General features: G+C 32.3%; 1 long non-coding RNA gene across 1 annotated transcript in view; it reads right to left on the bottom strand.

Annotated features, from left to right (window-relative positions):
- Positions 1 to 8,764, bottom strand: part of LOC147842593 (uncharacterized) — a 195,838-nt gene that overhangs the window by 117,687 nt on the left and 69,387 nt on the right. The gene's annotated exons all lie outside the window — the stretch shown is intronic.

The following is an 8,764-nucleotide window of genomic DNA, read 5'->3' as shown; positions in this document are numbered from 1 at the left end:
AAATATTACTGAAAAGGCAAAGTGATTTATTAATAATTTCCATATTAAAACATGAATCATCATTTAAAAGCATATGTTTAAACAAACTCATAAACATTATATAAGTTCTATAGTACAAAACAACTGGTACAACAAAACTAAAGGTATTGTAAACTAAACATTTAAGGCATTTTTAATACACATTTGGTGAGCATTTTCTGATAAATACAGTTTCACTATTGATATCTGCACCTTTTGCCATTTGCTTTCCACTACGCATGTGAGCTGGCAAAAGTCCTGCAAATGCAAAGTGCTCATGCAGACATTTTAGTGTTGTAAAACGAATCAAACATTGTGCAAATCTCATTACAATATTTTTGCGTAATTTCTATATTCAAATTTTAAAACTTTTAAAAATGTTTTATATTGTACATGGGAGAATGTATTTCTGTTACATTTTTGTTAAAAAGTGTTGTGAAATGTTTAACAAAAAAAAGATCTTTTGATTTATTCTAAGTATTTTTTTTTTCTTTATTGTCAATGCAAAAGGTGCATTTACACAAAAAGAAACTTTAAAAAAATTGTTTAAAAATGTCTTTGAGGTTTAATATTTACTGAAAATAAATTGATGCATTTTGGATATACAGTACAGTGGCAAAATGCCCCTGAATAGTTCTTGAAGGAATGTATTTGATACTGTCAAGGTATAAAGTGTCTTGTTACTGTAGTGGTACATTCATGGATCAGATTTGTACCTTTGATGAAGGTACAATATTGTATCTGCAGTTTTTAAAAACCAAAGGTACTTTTTGATTTCCCTTGGTGTCCCTAAAGGTACAAACTGCAATGATACAACTTTGTTTCTTTGTCTTTCGGTACAATTCTGTTCCATAAAAAGGTACTGCCCATATTGACAAGGGTTTTTTCCTTAGTACAACACTGAACCATTTTTTCTGAGTGTATGGATTAACATGATTTTTATATTCTTATTATAGGTCCTAATACCAATGAAATTTGAGATAACCAACATAAACCATACCAGTCAGCCCTCTCATTTTTCCTGGGATTCTCCCATATTTTACTATTCTATCTGCTATCATCCCTTTTAAGTATAACCTTATTTCACCCTCATTTTTAATCTTTCTATAATAGGTGGCAGTACACAGAGCTCATCTCAAATGGGATTATAGGCTAATTGCAAGAGCTGTTCAAGAGAATTATGCTTTCATTTTTTTTTTTTTTTTTTTTGGCTTGAAAGCATTTTGAAGTGAATATAAAAATGGATGCAATCCCCTCCTTTCTATTAAAAAAAAAATCGCCCTTCCTATGCTCTAAAAAATACTGGGTTATTTGAACCCAAAACTGTGTAAAATATGGAAAAACCCAAATACTGGATTAAAGTTTGGAGTTAAATTAATAGCCTGTCTTAAACTCAATGGCTTGGTTTGTCCATATACTCAATTTTGAGTTAAAATAATCCAACATTTTTTAGAGTGTGTGCAACTTTCTAATCAGTCAATTCATGTAGTGGTGTGAGACTGTCGGACACACTCCATGATAAAGACACTGTTCGTCACATAAGCTTCTATGCGATTTGAAAAGGCACGGATGTGGACAATGCATAATAACCAATATGCATAATAATACGCAAACATGTCAATCTTTGCAGGCTTTATTTTAAACACAACTCATTGTGTTTTAAATTTTTAGTTTTTTGCTTTAAACTGTTAATAAAATGCGTTCATTTTAGATCTGACACCTCTGTTATTAATCAAACTAAAAATCTAGTTCATTTGCTGCTCTTTAATGATAACTTTAATGAAAATGTACATTTACATCATACAGTAAACAAAAGTAATTGAGATTTGATTACATTTCTGTGTATTAGGCTATCAAAACTTTTTATTTTATTTATTTGGAGTCATTTTGGGATTTGTTGGGGGTGGGTTTCCCAAAGTTTTACATCCCAATTTTTAACAGATATGATGTAAACATATTTATGTATTACTTAAAAAATGCATTCAACAATGTTATGTTAAATAGTGAACTTTAAGTGATTTGAAAAGGAGGAAGTTTATCAAGATAACATCTTGTCCACACCTGCATGGTTGGCTGGGTCCTACCAGTGGGCATTGCCATAACACTTCAATTTAAAACTGCATTTTGGTCATTTATTTGCATATCAACAGTATTTTGGTGGCCTAAAAAATTCATGTATCATCTCCATGTAAACGATAAAAATGTGTTTTTATGAAAATATATAATACTATAATAATATAATATATAATAATATGTGTTTAATACACATCGGTACTTGACAGCCAAAACACACATAGTTACAATATATGCAAGAGTGAATATTTTTTAGTGACACTGTCAACCTGCATGACCTGGCACATACTGTACTACAACATCCTTAATTTTGCAAGTGTGTAAACAGATAAAGCTTTTATATTTTATTATCTTTTGAAAAACTTCCTTTTATACATTACTGCATTACTGTTCTGGTTCTGCTTCTGAATTGTATATATGGTGAATCATTTATAATATTCCCAAGCATTTGGTTTACTCCAGCATTGGCCTTAAAGGGACAGTTCACGCAAAGAAAATTCAGTCGTCAGTTATTCACACATTACTTCTTTCAAGCCTTTGAGTCGTTTAAACACAAAAGAAGATATTTTGAAAAATGTCACAAAACATATGAAGAGTTCAGATGCAAAAACCTCTAAATGCTGACTGAAATTTGTTTTTTAAAGTGAAATTACTCAACATAAACATAGGAAGCTAAGGATAATGCCTATTTTTGGCAGAACATTTCAGATGGCACTTAGAGGTTTTTGCATCTGAACACTTCATATAACCATTTACTTCCGTAGTATTAGTTTTTCCTACACTTAAAAAAGGTACGAGAGCTGTCACTGGGGTCAATGATCATGTTTTTAGCTTTCTTCAAACTATTTTCTTTTGTGTCCAACAGAAGAAAGAAACTAATAAAAGTTTAGAGCCACTTGAAAATCCCTTTGAACATTGTTTTGGTCTTATCTCGATCTATTTTACATGGCCTTTAATATACTTATTTATTTATTGTTTATATGTTTTGCTTGATAAATAAAAGCAGTAAATAAATTCTCATTCCTCATTGTCAACAATATACAAGCACCTAATTCCCAGTGGTTTCTATTAATGAGTTAAGTTGCCTGTTCAAAAAGAAAAAAAAAATCATGTGATAAATAGCTGGCTATAAGCTTCTTTGTGTATTATAGTAGCCATAAATATATGCTAAATCTGACACGTGTGATAACATGTTAAGCTGTATGCTAATCTGCAGTTATGTGTTCAAATATTTATCTTTAATTAATTTGTACATGGAGACGCGGTGGCGCAGTGGGTATCACTGTCACCTCACACAGCAAGAAGGTTGCTGGTTCGAGCCTCAGCTGGGTCAGTTGGCATTTCTGTATGGATCTTGCATGTTCTCTCTGTGTTTGTGTGGGTTTCCTCCGGGTGCTTCGGTTTCCCCCACAAGTCCAAAGACATGCGGTATAGGTGAATTGGGTGAGCTAAAATTGTCCTTAGTGTATGAGTGTGTATAGATGTTCAGGGGTGGACTGGGACAAAAATTAAGCCCTGGCACTGTAGCCACACCAGCCCACATTACCACACCGACACAGCACCACCCACGGACACGCACATTCACTACTTATATTGGTGTACAGATGGTGAAATAATATAAGCAGTACCATATTTAATAGATATTTAAACATTTATTGTTTGTGAGTGAAACAAAAACAACAAATTTATAACAAATTTATACACACATTCATTTTATTTTCGGCTTAGTCCCTTTATTGATCTGGGGTCGTTACAGTGAAATGAACCGCTAACTTATCCAGCATGTTTTGGGAAACACCCATACACACACATCCACACAATTTTAGTTTACCCAATTCCCCTATAGCGCATGTCTTTGGACTTGTGGGGGAAACAGGTGTTACACCAAATTCTGCGACCGTCGTATTCTGTGACTCTAGTAGGCGCTGTTCTCACTGTTTAACTTAAACTCGCTCCCACAGGCGGACTGGACACGCAAAAAGCGTACATACTCTCACGTGAACGCGCTCGGCGCCCGTACACATTATATGAGCGCGTCAATATATTTCATCGTTCTCTGTTTACTATTATTTTTCTTGCCTTTGATATATAGATGTTAAGTTTACATATATTTAACAGCCTATCAAGGAAAGCATTTTACTATAATATGACCAGTACAGCGATAGATTATATCTATCTATCTATCTATCTATCTATCTATCTATCTATCTATCTATCTATCTATCTTTCTGTCTGTCTGTCTGTCTGTTTTCCTAAATATGTTTATAGAATTTCTTAATTGGCTTTTAAAAAGAAAATTATTACAGTAAATGTGGAATGTGTGTGTAAAATACTGGTTAATAGAATGTACGCACACAAATTAAAATAAGTAAAGTGCATACTTTAATTTAAAATTAAATGTTTATTATGTGTATATTTTCAAAAAGGTTTAATCTAAGATAACATGAAACTTAACAATTACTTGAAAACTATTAACATAAAGACAGGGTATGGGATTAACATTCTGCCCAGTTGTAAGGGCTTCATGGGGTCAGGCTCAAACACATGTGATACCTCCGGTCACACGTGTCACTGAATCTGTAACGAAGGAATAAGTGTTTTGAGATTGCCATCTTATTTTAAAAGAAGGTTACCCAGGAACAAGGTAATGGTTTTCTGTATGTTTCCCCTTCTTCTTCCACTTCTATATTATTTTCCCCACAATAGTGGCACAGCTCACCAAGGTCATCTATTGAACCAAAATATACATTTATATACAACTATATGAAGGGTTAATTGGGTCTTAGTCATGTGGGAAAAAAGTTACCATGGAAATAATAGCTTGACAATTTGGCAATTACTTATCTCTAAAATGTAATATTGAATTAAAATTTTCTAAATTTGCACAATTCTATAATAAAAAATATCAAAAGGCAAAATATCTCCAAATTATACCTTTTTTCACACAACTTGATTATTTTTATGCAGTGAAAAACAAAGTACCAGATTCATTCAGCAGTCTCATGGCAATTTTTTTCCTGTCATTGTCTATTACAGAGATATTATTTGCAAACTGCAGAGACTGTCCACAGTAAATCAAAGTCTTGTCACAACTGTGTAAGACCTCTTTAAAACAAATTGTGATGAAACAAAACACTTTTTTTATATGTGTCATACATTTTCTGTTGTGTGATTTAAAAAAAAATCCTAACTTGAAAAAGATAGTAAGACAGGAAAGAGTCTTGCATTTTTTGTTTATTTTTATTTTGGCTATGTCAGGTAACACTTATATATGTATTTTTAAGGTAGTTATATTGGTTTTCCTAACTGTTTTGGCATGCATGGAGGACTGTAATTTGGCATTTTGGAAAAAAATAATCTGCATAAACTTGAAATAAAATTAGGTGTAGAATTATCTTTAATGCTAGAAATTAAAGCAAAAAAAAAAATTGTTTTTTGCTGACCAAATAAAAACTTCAAAACAAAACCATGGTGTAGATCTATATACTTATGCATGAATTAACACATAGTCCTTTAATATGGATACGATAATAATACTAAAAAGAGCATTAAAAAGTCTTGTATATCATTTTGAAAGATGCAAGTACGCAGTGAAAAAAGAAAGAGAGCAAAACTGTCCAGAAACATTATTACAAACCATTTGATTGAACCATGCGTGTTGTATTTTATCATATTTTATTAATAATAATAATAATAATTATATATATATATATATATATATATATATATATATATATATTTTTTTTTTTTTTTTCATTATCGGTTTAATGTTCAAATTAGTTTTTTTTTTCAGTAGATTATTTGTGTATGTATTATCAAAATTGTAGTTTTTTATTATCATGTAAGCTGTTTGCATTTGGAGAACATTATTTTTTTCTGTGTGAAATACGAGGGATTAGATACTAGCATTGAACAATTTATTCAGCGCACGCAACCTGGGTGCATTAACGAGGCATTAACGAGGCAAACTAGACAAACTACACAGACAGACAGACAGACAGACAGACAGACAGACAGACAGACAGACAGACAGACAGACAGACAGACAGACAGACAGACAGACAGACAGACAGAATCTATCGCTGTACTGGTCATATTATAGTAAAATGCTTTCCTTGATAGGCTGTTAAATATATGTAAACTTAACATCTATATATCAAAGGCAAGAAAAATAATAGTAAACAGAGAACGATGAAATATATTGACGCGCTCATATAATGTGTACGGGCGCCGAGCGCGTTCACGTGAGAGTATGTACGCTTTTTGCGTGTCCAGTCCGCCTGTGGGAGCGAGTTTAAGTTAAACAGTGAGAACAGCGCCTACTAGAGTCACAGAATACGACGGTCGCAGAATTTGGTGTAACACCGGAGCATGTGGAGAAAGCCCACGTCAACACATGTAGAACATGCAAATTTTACATAGAATCACCAACTGAACCAACCGAGGCTCAAACCATCGACCTTCTTGCTGTGAGGAGACAGCGCTACCCACAACGCCACTGCGTTGTTCCCTTTTTTTTGCTTTCTCTGAACTTTTCGCCACCACCTTTACTTTTTTTACGGTCCATCTCAGACAATTGGCTTGTGTTGCACTTACTGTTTGTTTGACATTCTTGCCAGATTTTGATTATGTCCATCGATTAGGTCGGATTAGGTCGGCTCATCTCGAAACCAGCCGGCCGTTGCTGATTGGGTCAAATTCTTAACATTTATTATTATTACTACTATTATCATCATCATCATATTCACATCTTGGAAGAGTTAAAAGCTGCCTGTATGTAAAAACGATACATAAAAAAAAAAAAAAAAACTGACCGGCCCACATTTAAAAAATGGTCCGGCCCTTCTGGCATTTGCCAGAATTGCCAGATGACCTATCCGCACCTGTAGATATTTCCCAGTGATGAGTTGCACCTGGAAGGGCATCCGCTGCGTAAAAACACATGCTGGGTAAGTTGGCTGTTCATTCCGCTGGGGTGACCCCAGATTAATAAAGGGACTAAGCCAAAAATAAAATGAATGAATGAATAATATGTACATTATGAGTTATATATTTTATTAATTCATGAATAAACGTGTAGATGATTTATGTATGGATAACAGTTTTCCCTTAATGACTAAAAAAATAAATGTGAAACTTTATGAATAATAATATAATGCATTTTATGCTTTAACAATCTAATATTGTAAAGCATAAAGGAAAGTGAGTGAGTAGGTGAAACATCTTTCATATTTGTGTTAAGTGATTTAAACATCTAAACTAAACACCTGACCTTTAGCATTAATTTGTAGCTCCTATGCAAACCATGCTTCACGAGCAGGGAACGAGCAGGGGGGGGATTTGAAATGCATAACCAGTGAATGGTTTAAAATGTATTTGAGCCCCTAACAAACAAATTAAAAGAAAGCCCTTATTAACAAACAATAATGTGGTTTAGTACACTGTAAAACCAAAAAAGTTAGGGTAACTAAACGTTTGAGGTAATAATTTTTTGTTAAAGAGTTATATTTTATAACAAACCAAGGTGAAACACAACATTACAAACACTGAATAAAAATGGCCTTAAAAAGTATTAGAAAATGATACAAACATAAGGCTTGGTGGTTTTAATATCTTAAGTTTAAAACTTCCTGAAAATCTCTAACCTTCGATGTTTTGAATAAAACAACAAATGCATTTGTAAATAATGCTGCCTTTAATACTTGGTGGATGTTTAAAGAGACAATATTTCAAAGAATCAAAATAATTATAAAATTAAATAGTGTTTTAGCAGCCTTAATTCTGAAGAGCAGCTTATTTTTTTCTATTTAATTAGGCTACATTTTATCAAAATTTGTTAAAGAGTTACAACCAAACCAATAAGGTGAAACACAACATTTTAAATTAAAATGGCCCTAAATGTTTTGAAAAATGATATAAAACATTTAAGGCTATAGTTTAACCTCCTGAATATCTCTATATTCCAATGTTTTGAAGTCAACAACAAATGCATTTATAAATCTCTGTTGCATGGTGGAAGGTAAAGTGACAAAAAATGTCTCAAAAAAAAAAACACACACAAATGAGTGTTATTATAGAATTAAATACTGTTTTAGCAGCCTTGATTCTGAAGAGTAGCCTATTTCTTTCATTAAATTATTATTTTTTTGTTATAACCAAACCAACAAGGTGAAACACTGAATTAAAAATGGCCAAAATACTATTAGAAAATTACATATAGAACATATAAGATTTTGAGGTTTTATTATGTTAAGTTCGCGGCAAAAAAAGTAGGCTATAAATATATTTTTACTTTGAGTTTTTGACTTGTTTCTAGTCCAAATATCTTAAATTTTTGAAGAAATGAAGAAGCATTTACTAAACAACTAATATTGTCTTGTTTTCTGAATTGTCAAAATTAGGTGAGTTTCTTTCTTAAAACAATCGAAATAAATTAATCAAAAAAATATCGTGCTAAACCTTAAGGGCACTTAAAAAACTTAATTTTGATCGATTTTAGATATTTGCACTATAAACAAGACAAAAGTAAAGAAGGCAGTACTCTATATAAGAAAAACCTTTTTGCAGTGTTTAAAACCTCCTGAAAATCTGTATCCTCCGATGTTTTGAGTCCAACAACAAACGCAGACCGTATTCCGCACGTTTTTACCCCCGTTGATTTTTATGTAACACG

The sequence above is a fragment of the Danio rerio genome, chromosome 8 (assembly GCF_052040795.2).
Source record: "Danio rerio strain M-AB ecotype USA chromosome 8, GRCz13ab, whole genome shotgun sequence".
Classification (NCBI taxonomy): Eukaryota; Metazoa; Chordata; class Actinopteri; order Cypriniformes; family Danionidae; genus Danio; species Danio rerio.
Note: the sequence above shows the minus strand (reverse complement) of the source record. Positions and strands in the feature narration are given on the sequence as shown.